Raw genomic sequence first — 14,996 nt, 5'->3', positions numbered from 1 at the left:
AAAAAAAAAAAAAAAGTCATTTGAACACCGGGTGTGGTGGCGCTCGCCTTTAGTCCTTTAGTCCCAGCACTCGGGAGGCAGAGGCAGGCAAATTTCTGAGTTCGAGGCCAGCCTGGTCTACAGAGTGAATTCCAGGACAGCCAGGGACAACCAGAAACCCTGTCTCGAAAACAAACAAACAAACAAAAAAAAAAAAAAAAACCCAACCAAACAAAAAAAAAAGTCATTTGAAGCCTAAACCTAATATAAGTGAAAATAATAATTTCTATAACAAATTCATAGTGATCAAGTTTTATGTTTTTCTGACATATGCAAAAGATTCTACCTTGTAAGTCAGTTAGGAGGCTCAAATCTACAGTCAGTCTTAGCCACACGGAACCATGATGAGATTAAAGACAACCTAGACTACACCTTGGAAGTTTAAACAGCGCTAGTTTCCTCTTATTCTTCCATGTCTACATAGACAATACAACTAGCTACCCCTTAAAAGAAAACATAAATTTAGTTGATACAGTCAAATATAGAAAAATATGTTTCTTGTTATATTTTACTCCAAGAAAGCTAAGAGTAGAGTCAAATCAAGATGCAGTTGTTGAATCAACTGCTCTCTAACCATCCATGAAGAGGACTAGTTAGGGGTCCTAAGTCTAACTAGTTAGGGGTCTGGGAGAACTGAAGCAAAAAAGGAATATTTTCTGAGAAAAGAAAGACTTTTCAAATGTAACCCACACTCATCATCACAATAAGGTTCTATCCCTATGTTAGGAATGTGGAGCAGAGACTGAAGGAAAGGCCATCCAGAGACTGCCCCACCTGGGGATCCATCCCATATACAGTCACCAAACCCAGACACTGTTGTCAATGCCAACAAGAGCTTGCTGACAGGAGCCTGATATAGCTGTCTCCTGAGAGGCTCTGCCAGTGCCTGACCAATACAGAGGTGGATGCTCTCAGCCAACCATTGGACTGAGCACAGGGTCCCCAATGGAGGAGCTAGAAAAAGGACCCAAGGAGCTGAAGGGGTTTGCAGTCCCATAGGAGGAACAACAATATAAACCAACCAGTACCCCCAGAGCTACCAGGGACTAAACCACCAACCAAAGAGTACACATGGAGGAACCCATGGCTCCAGCCGCATATGTAGCATATGTGGCCTTGTCGGTCATCAATGGGAGGAGAGGCCGTTGGTCCTGTAAAGGCTTGATGCTCCAGTGTAGGGAAAGGCCAGGACCAGGAAGCAGGAGTGGGTGGGTTGGTGAGCAGGGGGAGGGGGGAAGGGATAGGGGAATTTTGGAGGGGAAACCAAGAAAGGGGATAACATTTGAAATGGAAATAAGGAAAATATCCAATAAAACACACACACAAAGAATATGGACAGGTAAGCTCAGCATGGTGGCACACGTGTGCAATTCTAGCACTTAAGTTAAAACATGAAATATGCCTCAAGTGAATTCTAGGCTAGCCAGGGCTAGTAAGACACCTTCTATAATAATAACAAAAACAAAAACAAGAATAACAAGAAAAATAATAAAGTAGACATATAAAGAAAAATAAAAATATCCATGAATCACATACTAGAAGCCAATTGCTACGTGTTCCTATGGTACTCAGACATATTTTGGCTACAGAATAACATTCCTAAAACACACAAAAATGTTCAGGGTATTAGTAATACAGTGTATGAAATGTCAGACTAAAAATAAAAGATATTTTTGAACTTTTGTTTTTCCTCAAATATTTATGAACCCCACTCTCACTTTCTAACTGTTGGCTTGATGTTGGTTTGTCAATTTGTTTTGAAACAGGGTCTAACTAATCAGCCTAGGTCACTCCAAACTTAGGATTCTCCTGATCTAGCCTCCTGAGCCCCAGAACTAGGTCTGTGTTATTAATCCCAGCCTGTCCCCTGTTATTCTTATATTCAGAAAAATTAAAACTAGATCATTTCTAAATGTCTCTTTGGACTGTGAACTTTCCCGACAGTATACTAATTAAAAAAGAAATGTAACAAGCATGAAGATCCATTTACATTGTTTCCTTCGTGTGAGTAAAACCAGATTACACTGCCAAAACAACATTGCTAGTATTTTATTAAAAAAAAAAAAAAATGAGGAGTGGGGCTGGAAAGCTGGATTGGGTAGTTAAGAGCACTTGCGGCTCTTGCAAAGGACCCAGTTTCTGCACATATATCAGGAGGCTTACAGCAGCTTTTCACTCCAGCTCCAGGGGATCTAACGCCTATTCTGATCTTGTGGGCACCATCACATATGTGTTGTACTTACACTGACTCAGGTTCACATACATACAAACAATAATAACAATGAACCAGTGAGATGGTCCAGTGGGTAAAAGTGCTTGCTACCAAACCTGACAACTTGAATTCACTTCCCAGAACCTACATAGAAGGAGAGAACAGACTCCTGAAAGTTGTTCTCTAACCTCCATGACTCGTGCCTACAGACAGACACACAGACATGCTTTCTCTCAGACACACATAAATCATAATGTAAAATATAATGAATAGAGAAGACTATGCCAGTAACTTGAAACAAATGACTTTAAAAATAGTCTTCGAAACATTTAAATAAAGTTAACAGGAGAAAATGCAAGAATAATTATCAGCATTATTGTTTTGGGAACACCATTAAAAGGGAATACAAAAACCAACAAAGCATTTTAATCTTTAAGAAATCTCAGCTAGGCAGTGGTGGCGCACACCTTTGATCCCAGCACTTGGGAGGCAGAGGCAGGCAGATTTCTGAGTTCGAGGCCAGCCAGGAACAGAGTGAGTTCCAGGACAGCCAGGGCTACAAAGAGAGAGAGAGAGAGAGAGAAAGAAAAAAAAAAAAAAAAAAAAAAAGAAAAGAAAGAAAGAAAGAAAGAAAAAAAGAAAAAGAAATTCCAAGGCAAGAGTGAGGATACAGCTCAGTGTCAGAGCCCTTGTTTGGCACTCAAGATCCTGGGTGCAACACATGTGTGTGCAGGCGTGCACAGACACACACACATATGTTTAAGGCATCAGTCTGGGCTGTGAAAATAGCTTAATCAGCAAAGTGCTTCCTTTGCAAGCATCCAAGGACCTCAGTTTGACCTTCAGAGCCCATGTTTAGAAAGAAAAAGAAAGAAAGAAAGAAAGAAAGAGAGAAGAGAAGAGAAGAGAAGAGAAGAGAAGAGAAGAGAAGAGAAGAGAAGAGAAGAGAAGAGAAGAGAAGAGATCAGTACTGGGGAGGTGAAGACAAGTGGACCCTGGGGCTCAATGGGCAAACTGCCTGGCCTAATCGGATAGTTCCAGGGCCATTGAGAAATTTAAATAACAGATACACCTCACCTGAAGAAAGTCCGCTGGCCTAAACACACATACACACACAGTCAAAATGCAGTCAAAAGCAAATATAGAAAGCAGTGTAATGAGGGAGCTGATGGACATGCATAGCTGCCCTACAAGTTACACCTGGACAGCCTCCTTGCAATGGCCACACTGTATTTCCCACTTCAATGGATGAATACCAAGAGTTACAATAATGAGTGCATTTTATGAACTGATAAATATGTTTGCTGCCCTTTTAAAGAGGTCACATTATTATGATTTTAAAAAAGGAAGAAACTGTTCTTACCACTGTCTTAATTTTACACTCACCCAAACTCAATGTATTTAATAGCTCTGCTGCTCCAATACAATGAATGTAATTATGACTACTGTTCTTCTACGGAGTGAAGATAACTATAGAACCAGTAAAAACTGCAGCAAGTCACAGGTGACCAGATCAATGTTAAAGAATATTCTTACTGCTTTTGAAAAGTCGTAATACATTAAAAACATACAGATTTAATTCTGTTTGTGGTATATAAATGTGGATGACTATATTTAATCATAAGACAACTCCAATGTACAAAACACAGCTAACTTTTAAAAGAGGTACATATAAAGAAAAGCCCCAGAAAATATCAAGCATCCCAACAATCTTTTGGATAGCTCATAGCTAAAAAACAGTACATGAAAATGCAAGTAGAGTTAATCCACACTAGATAGAAACTGAATACTTCCAACCACTGTAGGGTTTGGCTTTTAATTAGTAAGCTTGTCTTATTTATTTAAAGCACATCTCCCAGGAGCTAGAGTGATGGCTCACAAGTTAAGAGCGCTTGTTGGTCTTGCAAACCCAAGTTTGGTTCCCAGCACACATACATATTTAAATCTTTTTTTTTTTAAATCTTCCAAGCCAGGTGCAGTGAATCTCAGAACAGAAAAAGATAAGCAAGTAGGATTGTGAGTATGAGTGAGGGGAGCCTAGGCTACAAAGCAAAACCCTATCTCAAAAAAGCCCAAAACAACAGAACATATTTTCCTCTTTCTTCTGCCTTTGTAATGACAATCAACACTTTCTGACTTGACATCTCCCAGTTCCCTCTTAGTTTTTAATCCCTCAACTCTATTAGCTTCTTCATCGCTTGCATTTAAAACAGAGGAAGTATCCCATTGACACCTCCTCCTTCAAGATTACTCAAACATGTCTATAAGGAAGCACACTTCATCTCTGCTCTGTGCACTGCAACCTGGCTTTTGCTCACAGTCCTCTATAGAAACTACTCAGGCCAAGAGCAACAATAACTAATTGCCAAATTCATTCCAACAAGCACGTTCTAGCACTTATCTGATCAGACCTCTCTGTAAAGTACAAAGCATATGAAAAACAATAATTGTTCTGTTCTTAACCCTCTCTTCTGACTTATGGAATCACATACATACTCATACACATACTTCTATTTATATTTTGTGGGTTTCCTCTTCTGATCACTGTCTATTGTCCTTGGCTAGATTCTTCTCTGTCAGCTCCTCGTGTTGATGAGGCTCTGGATTCTACCCTCCTCGTTTCACTCTCTGTGTGTGTACTATCCTTTTATGAACTCACACTTCTGAGCTTTCAACTATCACCTACATGTTTAATGACTTCCTAAATGTCATACAAAGATGAGTCCAGACTTTCTTATATAAGAGGTAGCCAGAAAGTCTCAGGACAGTACCATGACACTAATAAGACTCAGTGCACTCCACTCATTCTCAGTATCTACCCCTTTCCAATGTAATGCCTCTGCTTACCTTCACTGTGGTGCCCAGCCTAGTCCTGGCTTATGTCTAAGAGTAACTACTAATGACACCCTTTGTTCTCAAAATACCATCTATTTCACCAACAAACTGTACAACTGCCCCACGTACTCACGCACCCCTCTGAGGTTCTGCACCCTATTAAGTAAGTCCTCCTAAAACTTTTTGTTGTTTTACTTATGAATGAATGAATATAAATATATATATATATACTCATACATACATACATACATATTTATATATACTTTTTGTTGTTTTACTTATGAATGAATATAAATATATATATACTCATACATGCATACATATGTATATATACTTTTTGTTGTTTTAGTTATGGATATATATATACATATATACTCATATATACATATATGTATATATACTCATATATATGTGTGTGTGTGTGTGTATGTGTGTGTATGTGTGTGTGTGCATGTGTGTGCAGATATACATGTGTGCATGACCTCAGAAACATCATCCATCTTTTTTGAGACAGGGTATATCACTGTCCTAGAATTCACCAGTTAGGTTAAACAATGACAACTAGCAAGGGGTCTTGTCTCTGCCTCCCCAGAGCTGCAATTTTAAGTGCATACTACTAGGGCTACCATTTTTACAGGGCTTCTGGGGATCAAAATTAGGGTCTCACACATATGAGGCAGACACTTTACTGAGTTGACTCCTCAGCTCCCTCCCCATGTACTTTACTCCTTCCTGAGCCCTATCTTTGTTGCTATGAAGCTAGAATACCTTCACCTCTTCTTCTCAGTGACATCACGACATCACCAAGTCCTCAGTCTGGGAAAAGTCAGTATTCACAGGGCTTCCCAAACCATAGTGCTTCATGTTACCTACTTCAGGGTTGCATTTATAGCTGTCACCTACTGGCCAAATTTTTAGTAGGACATTACCATTTATTATCAACATCATATGTTCTCCACAAGAGCTGATCTTCTGGGGCTCGTTTAATAGCTGGTCATGAGGACCTTCAGGCTACCCAGACTCAGGTACTCTTGGTTGAAGTTCAGGAAGGCTACTGACGAGAACTAGCATTACTATTATTGCGATTAGCACTATTAAGACTGGCTTCCCAGGAACAGCAGCTATATTTTAATTCTTATTACTTAAAATTACCCATCTGGAATGTTAAATGTAGAATTTTCATGTGAACCCCCTTTTCCACCTCTAGTGTTCCATTACTACCATAAATCTTATGCATAAATCCTTTTTCACTAAGATTCTTCACCTTCTCTACTCTCTGCATGTATCAGCCTCAAGTTGGCTTGGCTCTTCCTCCTAACTGAGTAGGAGTTCTGTGTGTCATTGCTTTGAACAATGGCCCCACTGGCCTCCTCCATTCCTTGGTGTCACACCGTCCTTCTTGCCAGGTTCTTCATTACACTCTTCTTTCCTATTCTCATCCAGGTTCAGTTGACCACACTTGCTTTTTCACCTAACCAAAGCAGATCATGGAGAAAGCTACTTCACCATTCTGGTAACCTCTGTATATTTGTGATTTCAAATCCTGGAAGAATATTTATCAGGACTCAGTAATTAGGTCACTAGCCTTTGTTTAAATTCCTTCATCTCCACACAAGAACTCTTTTCTGGACTCAATTAGCCACAAAAACAAGAAATGCCAATACACTAGGCGTAAAGTGCTTCCCCAAGCATACTCCAACTCACATTTTTCTGTCTCAGCAGATAACCTTGCTTTATAGAGAAGAGAAGCACCCTGGATGCTCAGCTCTACCTCAACCCACTCCCTTATTTCCTTCTCTTTTACAAACAGGAAGATGCATTGCTACTCTTCTGAGTAATCCTTTTTACCCTTGCTCCTTTCTTTCATACTATTTTCATCTTCCCTTTCTTTCATCTTATTTTCAATCAATTAGCATCTATTACAGGATGTACCTTTCCCTCAATCCACACAAGTACCTTGACATCACTCTTTAAAGAAACATACCATTGGCCAATCGCACCTCCCAGGTAAGTCTCCATACACTGTCTCCTCTTCATTTCAAAAGTATCTGAAAGACTATCCTTACTGAATAAAGATGTTCTTACATAATTAGGCTTAATTTTTAAAAATTCTATATAACTTGGTTCAATGAAAAAAAATCAAACAACTACATTCCATAAACTGAAAACTGATATTTTTTTTCCTTTTCATGTATTTTAAAAAATAAAAATACTCAGCCTCACTATTCACCCAGTTTAGACTCTCCAAAGCCTGCTTGTATTCCTTTCCTTTCTCCCATTTCTAAGTCTAGGACTGCGACTGCTGACACTCTTCCTATCTTGAACTAATTCAGGGGGTGGGCTTTTAAAGCTTAAATTAAATACTGGGTGTATAGGCTACACATGGTGACATGCTATAAAAAGAATATACTGTTCTTATGCTGTCTTTAGCAAGGTGAGCATGAGGTTAGCTCACTGACTTATTCTTTAAAAATGGATGGGTCTCAGTAATCAATGCTTTCTTTTCTGATCATGAGTCATGAAGTAGTTGGCAATCTAACATAATTTTTCTGAGAATCGGTGTCAAATGTTTCAATGTACAATTTCTCAGATTCACCTCTAATTCTTCAATTTTAAAATGTAAAATAGTCAATTCTTGCTGGGCATGATGGTGCACACCTTTTACTTCAGCACTCAAGGAAGGGGGATCACAAATTCCAGTCAGCCCGGGCTCAAAACAAGCAAAACGGCAACTCTTCAAGTTTCTGGCAAAAATCTACTCTTTATAGAGCAGTTTTAGGTTCACCTCAAAATCAAATAGAAAAAAGAAATCACACATAGCTGTCTCCACACATGCACAGCCTCTCTGGCTACAAACATCCCACACCACAGGTACATTTGTTACTAACAAACTTATATTGACAGATCATTCTCGTCCCAAAGTCACAGCTTACATTAAGACCCACAGTTGTACATACAACAGGTTTTGACAAATGTATGATATATATCCACCACTGTAGTATTGTACTGCCCTAAAAATCCTCTGTGTTCTCTGCCCATTTATTCTTCCCTTTCTTCAACTTCTGATCCTCTGTCTCCACAGAGTTTTGCTTTGCTTTTTCCAGAATATCTCAGACTTGGAATAACAAAGTACACAACTTTTTCAGACTAGCTTCTTTCATTTGGTAATGTGCACTTCAGATTCCTCTGTCTTTTAAAGCTTGAGATACTTTTAAATATCACTTATTAAGGTGTAATTGGCATGATGCGTAACATACTGTGCACCTTTAAAGTATATAATTTGTTCAGTGGAACCTGTCTACCACTCCCTGCACTTTCCTAGTATGTCCTTGTTATCCCTCCCATCTATGCCTCCTTCCTTTACTCCATCTGCACTCAGCCCACCACTGATTTCTGCCACTATGGATAAGAACACATTTTCTAGATGGAACTACAAAGTACACAGTGGGTTATTTTTGTTGGACTGTGATTGTGTGTATGTGTGTGTTTTGGGGGTGGCTAGCTTTCTACACATAACATAATTACATTGTATGATCTTATAGTCCATTCCTCAATTACCAATTAGTAGTCCACTATTTAAATGACTCTTCACTTTTCAAAGATCGGTAAAAACAGTATTATAAACATGACTAAGTGCATGAAACCCTAGTGCTCATCTAATTTTTCCATTTCCTCACCACTGTGGGTTTCAATTTCAAAGACTAACATTTGAATGAAACAATGGCTATCCTTTTGGAAAATAATTTTATTTCTTTCTTAACTAATCAAGACATCTGGTTTTAAGCATTACTATTTCATGTTATTAGGTACTTTTTTCCTTATTCTATTCTTTCCAGTGCTTAGACTTAGTAAGTGTTCAAAACTTCCGAATGTATCATATCTCTCTCAATTATTATAAGCAAGGCCAGGGGAATTAAGAGGCACAAGGACAAACACTGATGAGAAGCAACAGTGAAAAGTAGTACCAATGAATACAGAGTTGCCTCACTGACTCCACGATCAGTTTACAGTTACTAACCTAACTGGGGACAGATATGCTGAAAATTTATTATAAAGTATTAGTTCTTTTCTGGTTCTTTATTATAAAGAGTAGACCTCAGGATTACATATTTTCTGATACAAGTATTTTGTTATTGTTTTCACAGTACTGGAGATTACACCCAGGGCCCTGTATATGCCAGACAAGTACTCTACCACCATGCCACATTCTCAACCTCATTTTCTCATTTTTGAGACAGAGTCTCACTAATCTGTTAAACTGTCCAGGCTGGTCTTGAACATGTGATCCTCCTGCTTCAGCCTCCCAAGTAGTTGGGACTACAGAGATGCTGCGGCAAGTTTTACAGATCAAAGTATATTGGTCTAATACTTTATATTGTGATATTTTTAAAAATCTCCATTAAGAATGTGATAGTTTATTTCAAGTCATCTGTAATAAAACAAAAGAATTAAGATAATCTCTTTGTTGCTTATTAGAAAATCATTTCAACACTTCAGGTCACTTACATTGTAATTTCACAAATGGCCAAGAAAAGCCACATTTGATAACATTTCTGGGACTTAAATTCTTTTTAACAGGCATCTAAAAATAATTCAAAAAAATCAGAGAAAGGTGTTCAAGTTGAATATAGCAGCAGACTATAAAAAATACTCTGGAGTTCTGTACAGCTTTTTTTACAACTAAAACTAACAAACACATGGACTAAATCCAAGCAAATAAAACCAAAGCTACATTTGGGAACATAAATGACTACGTTGGTTCAAAAGAACTAAAAAAAGAGCCAGAGAAAGAAAGGGCTTAGTAAGAAAACTTTCCTAGCATGCTCAAGGCACTGGGTTTGATTCCCAACACTGGAAGAAAACAAAGTAGAAAGCATGAAATGAAAATTGTCCATTTATGGGCAAAATGGTTAAGCTGGAATAGTCAAGAAACACAAAAATTCCTCTAATGCGAGCGAAGTCACTACTGTCTATTATGAATAAGCTCCACTCGGATGTTTAATTTTATCCCCTAAAACCTAACCTCCCAACCAAGCCTATTCTTCTCAGAAAACTCTCAGTACCTCCCTATTCTAGTCTATCATTCTTGCTAAAGACAAAATTGTTGCTGTCCTCTACATTTCTATACACAATGTATTAAAAAGTCAATAACCTCTCACCACAGCCACAAATTCCTAAATCATTTCTGGCCGCATTACTTGGTATCTCTGCTTCTGTTTCTGCTAACCCTCCCCCCAAATGGTGGTATATTTTCCAATTAGCCATAACATGGCTCCTTTGAAAATCAAGTTTGATTATATCAGCTTGTAATCAAAAAGAGGTCTCCTCTCCCTACAGAGGCTTATAAAGCCTTTCACAATCTGATCTCTCACCCTTTTAATCTGACGGTACTCTACGACTCTTATTTAACTGGCTCCAACACGGCCAGACCAGCCTCTCAGCTCTCTTCAGACTCCAGTCTCCACACTATTGCCTCAGGGCTTTTGCAAGTGGCTTTCTCACTGCACATCCTTCCCTCAGAAAAGAGAATGGATCACCCCTTACTTCCTTCCGGTTATCAAAAAAATTTTTTCCAGAAGGCCTTTCCTAACTACCTCTAATCAAATTGCAACCCGTTTCTGGCTCTGTCTTCTCCCTGCTTTTTCTCTAAGTCCTTTAACATCATCTGACAAGGGCATATTCTACTTACTTATTGTCTGAGGTTCTTCCAGAATATGTATGACCCAATTTATCTGTTTATAAAACGTGTCTGGCCCACAATAGGTACTTAAATATCTTTACTAAATGCATATGCTCTATATGCAATTTATTGTCTGGGAAGTATTTTAATGGAAACTAAATAACAGAAACTCATCTCCCCCTTATGTCCTCTCTCTTCCAAAGTCTCTCAATACCTGTATGTGTTAGTATCAACGTGGATGACAGCAACAAGCAGCAGAAAAGTTACCTGCAATGCTCTGTAAATACAGATATCCCCTACCAATCAGCTACATAATAAAAGCTAAGAGCCAACATCTTTATTAGTATAAGGTTACTAGGTGTGGACGTTAAAAGTAAAGGCAGACCAGCCAAATGCCTTTCAGGAAGAAAAAGCTCAAATTAATGTGCTATATCAACCTGTTAAACAAACCCTGGAGAAAATGCACACTGAATTTGATCCTTAAGGAAATACTGGCCAGAATTCAACACAAATGTGTATTCAACACGAGTCAACACCCTAATTTTTTTTTCTCACACCATCAACTACCAAGCAAGAGCTGTCTGCCTCTCTCCTCTCTCCTCTCTTTCTCTTCTTTCTCTCCTCTCTCTCTCTCTCTCTCTCTCTCTCTCTCTCTCTCTCTCTCTCTCTCCATCAAGGATGTTTTGCTGTTTTGTTTATCCCCCTGAGGACTGGATGAGGACACTTTTCTTGACTCCCTGAGCTCCAACCCTCCATCATGAACCCTTGGCCTCCGGTGGCAGAGGAAATCTCCCTGGGTCACGTCCCTATTATATTAGCATCTCAGCCACCGCTCCAGAGGTGCGCGCGAACCACGAAGGGTTGTTTGCAGAGTCCCGCAGCAGGTGTCACGGGCAGGGGAGGGACAGCAAGGACTCCGAAGCACCAGGGTGGGGAATGACAGATGGGCCCGCGGCGCGAAGTAAGACGCCCTGAACCTGTCAGCTCCCTCTGTCACCTGCTGGAAAGGACCGGGCACGCTGAGGGTAGCGGCGGTCCGGGACAAGCGCTTCCCGAGGTGAAGCGCCCCCTGAGGACACCGTCCGCCTCACCAGCCGGCCGGTAAGTAAAGTTACTATGGGGTCCGCGCCGCCGCCACAGCCCTCGGAGCCCGGGTCCGCCTCAATCAGCAACTGTGCAGAGCTCGGAAGGCAAGCGAACCCCGGCCGGGCCGAGCTCCGGGCACCACCCGTTCCCTTAGCGCCGCACGACCCCGCCCGGGCGGCCCGCCACCTTCCCGCCATGCCCCGCTGAGGTCGAGACCCTGACCCTCTAAAGGAGCCCGCTGCGGTCTTTACCTCCGCTCTGTGGTCCGCCGCGCGCTCTCGCCCGCCGGTGCAGGAGAATCCCGACTCACCCAGGCTGCCAGGCCGGCGTGAGCTCTCACCCCCGCCCCCTCAGGTAACCCGGGAAACCGGGAACACCACCCCCTTCCTCCCCCGCCCGGACCCAGACCCGCTCCTCTGCGCGTGCGCACCGTCCCCGCCTCGAGCGCCTAAAGTCCCGCCCAACGGGAGGGCACGCTGGGGTCGCCGACGTGATGCGTGGAGAATCTCAGCCAATGAGAGGAAGAAGGCGGGACAAGAGCAGCGGGGCGGACCCTGTTCAGCTTCTCTGAACTCCACCCCTCCCGGCCGCATAAAGCTTCCATCCCAGGAGATTCAGTCCCTAAAAGCGCAAGCATAGTGTCTTCTTTCTACAGTAAACTCACGTTTACTGGGAAAACTACATCTTTGTTGAAGACTGTACAAAGTGACTGACTGTCTAGAACTTTACCATTACGGAGAGATGAATGATCAGTAGCCAAGACTGGACTCTCTTGGACTATCTTTAGGTTCTTTAAAAAAAAAAAAAAAAAAAACGCTTATTACCAGCCTTTGTAGCTGACCTAAGATCTTTGTGCCTGTTATGTAAAGTTTGGAATGTAGTGATAAACTTAGCCAACGACTGGCTTTTCAGCAATGCTCAAAAGAAGAGTATCATCAGCGGGAGATTTTCCTGCTGTGCTGTAGACTACCTCCCCGATGTCCTTTCCGCTGTATTTGGCAAATGTATTGATTTATGGTCTTTTGTTCTATGGCTATAAGACTGCGTGTAAACCTCTTTCACAATAGAACATGTAAATCTGGGAAACCCGAATCTGTGTTACTAAGCACTATTCACTCAAAGTTGCCTCAGAATAAACTTTCTTTTGGGTTTTGTTTTGTTTTGTTTTGTCATGGATAGTAGGTGCAATAAACTGATGTCCTATCTACAGTTGGAGGTCACAGGATAAAAAAAAAAAAAAAAAAAAAAAAAAAAAACGGAAAGGTTCGCCAAGATGGAAGCAGGGCTATCCTCAAGATAGCATTGGGGCCTGAACTTATATTTCTGTCAAACAGAAAGAGAGAAACGCAAAAATTGTGGGTCCAGGTATGATACCCTACTTAACCCCGTTCAAGTATGCTAGCATACAGTGGGCAATGTGACAAACAAAGATCATTGCTTAAAGCAAACTTTAGTCAGACTTTGAACCTTCTCCTTGGCCCATGTGCTATGTGTGCACATCTTTGTAAACTCTGGGTTTAGCAATCGCCAAGGAAGTTTAGCAAGAACCCACACATACACAATCACACCCTCCCTATCTACAAAAATCTTTCAGTCCCCACCTTTGGTATCTATTCATGCTGGCCTGCCTTCAGCATGAATCTTGTGAGGTTGATGCTACCAACATTCACCTATGTTGGTATCAACCATGAGCTCCATGTTTCTTGACTATAAATCCCCAGGTATCCCTAGTGTGTTTACATAAGAGGCCAACTATGTACCTGGGTTCCTTTTGTTATGCTAGTCCTGGATAAAATTTGTCTTTGCCATTTTAACTTGTGCCCAGCTTTGGTTTTCTCATGACTATTAATGTTATACACTTTAATATACCAACCTCTTCTGAGTGTGGGAACCACAAGTTAAACAAAAGGGTATCTGATCCTCTCTACAGTCCAACTAAACCTAAGACTGACAAATGATGCTGCTGTAGGCATTTTGACAGCTTAGGGGCATATCCTTCCTCTTCTTCCAACCACAACTGTGGTGAGCCTTTGAGATAACAGAGGCATGGGGGGAAAGTCAAAGCTATACTGATATATTTGGTATCATTTGGCAGTTTTCAAGGTCTTCCCAAATAATACAATCAGTAATCAAATAGTCTACGGCTTGATCCTGTAGCAGAAGAGACCGTGGAGAGATTTACAATCAGTGACAGAAAAAACACTGGAACCCCCATGTTCACCACCAAAGAATACACATAACAGTCAGAACATGTCTGAGAAAAGCCCATAGCATACACAAGTGAGGAAAGGCAGGAGCTGTGTGAAAGACCCATAAAGACTCACAACCACCGTGGCCCGTGCTTTGAGCCTTTGATCTTTCTCCAGCTCTGACTTGAGCTTTTCTTCTTTAATAAGCTCCCTTTCTTTCTGCCACTGTCTTATGTGTCCCTGGTCCAATTCCTTGCTCTAAGACACAAAACCCTGGAAATTCCAGTGGGTAGCTTCCACACTCCATAATCTGTCTATAATAGTAGGGATCACTGTAGACCTAAGGTCTCCAGTCACTTTTTTGCATAGGAATTGAAATAAAAATAATTCAGGACATTATATTCAAAGGCTATTTACCAAGTGCAACTCTTAGTTCCTCAACTCCCTTATGGCCTGATGGTAGAGTATACAGTTACCCACTGATGTGGCTGAAGGGGTCTCTCTAGGAAAATTCCTCTCTTTAAAATAACTTTATCTGATTCTGGTATTTAACCATTAACAGCGCATATCTTTAGGCAGAGGTTACCCACTTCCTCTGGCAGGCAGGCTCTCAAAATACCAGTACTCTAGGGATGGGCAACATACAAAGTCTCTAAGAAACAAATGGAAGAAATGCCACAAAATGCACTCATTTAACAAATATGTAAAGAGCATCTCTGAAGTACTAGGATCTGTGCCCAAGTCAGTACCAGGCACTTGAAACACTGCAAACACAGAGAGAGAAAGTAGTTACCCCTTACTGGTCAGGTATTTACCCAAGACCGAATCTAGTCTTGTTCACTCAAAGTTCTCCTGCTAATCTAAAACAACAATAAACAAACAAACAAATCTTCTAATGAACAAAAAGTCACAGAAATATCAAGTAACAAACTGACAAACTGCTTTCTGGCTCCCT

General features: G+C 40.7%; 1 protein-coding gene across 3 annotated transcripts in view; it reads right to left on the bottom strand.

Annotated features, from left to right (window-relative positions):
• Positions 1-12,203, bottom strand: part of Lyst (lysosomal trafficking regulator) — a 173,671-nt gene extending 161,468 nt beyond the window's left edge. For all 3 annotated transcript variants that reach the window (XM_029468643.1, XM_029468642.1, XM_021180035.2), the window contains exon 1: positions 12,104-12,203. The gene's annotated coding sequence lies outside the window, so the exon portion shown is untranslated. The remainder of the gene's footprint in view (positions 1-12,103) is intronic.
• Positions 12,204-14,996: the final 2,793 nt, after the last annotated feature.

Source organism: Mus caroli, chromosome 13 (assembly GCF_900094665.2).
Source record: "Mus caroli chromosome 13, CAROLI_EIJ_v1.1, whole genome shotgun sequence".
In the NCBI taxonomy this organism is placed as follows: domain Eukaryota; kingdom Metazoa; phylum Chordata; class Mammalia; order Rodentia; family Muridae; genus Mus; species Mus caroli.
Note: the sequence above shows the minus strand (reverse complement) of the source record. Positions and strands in the feature narration are given on the sequence as shown.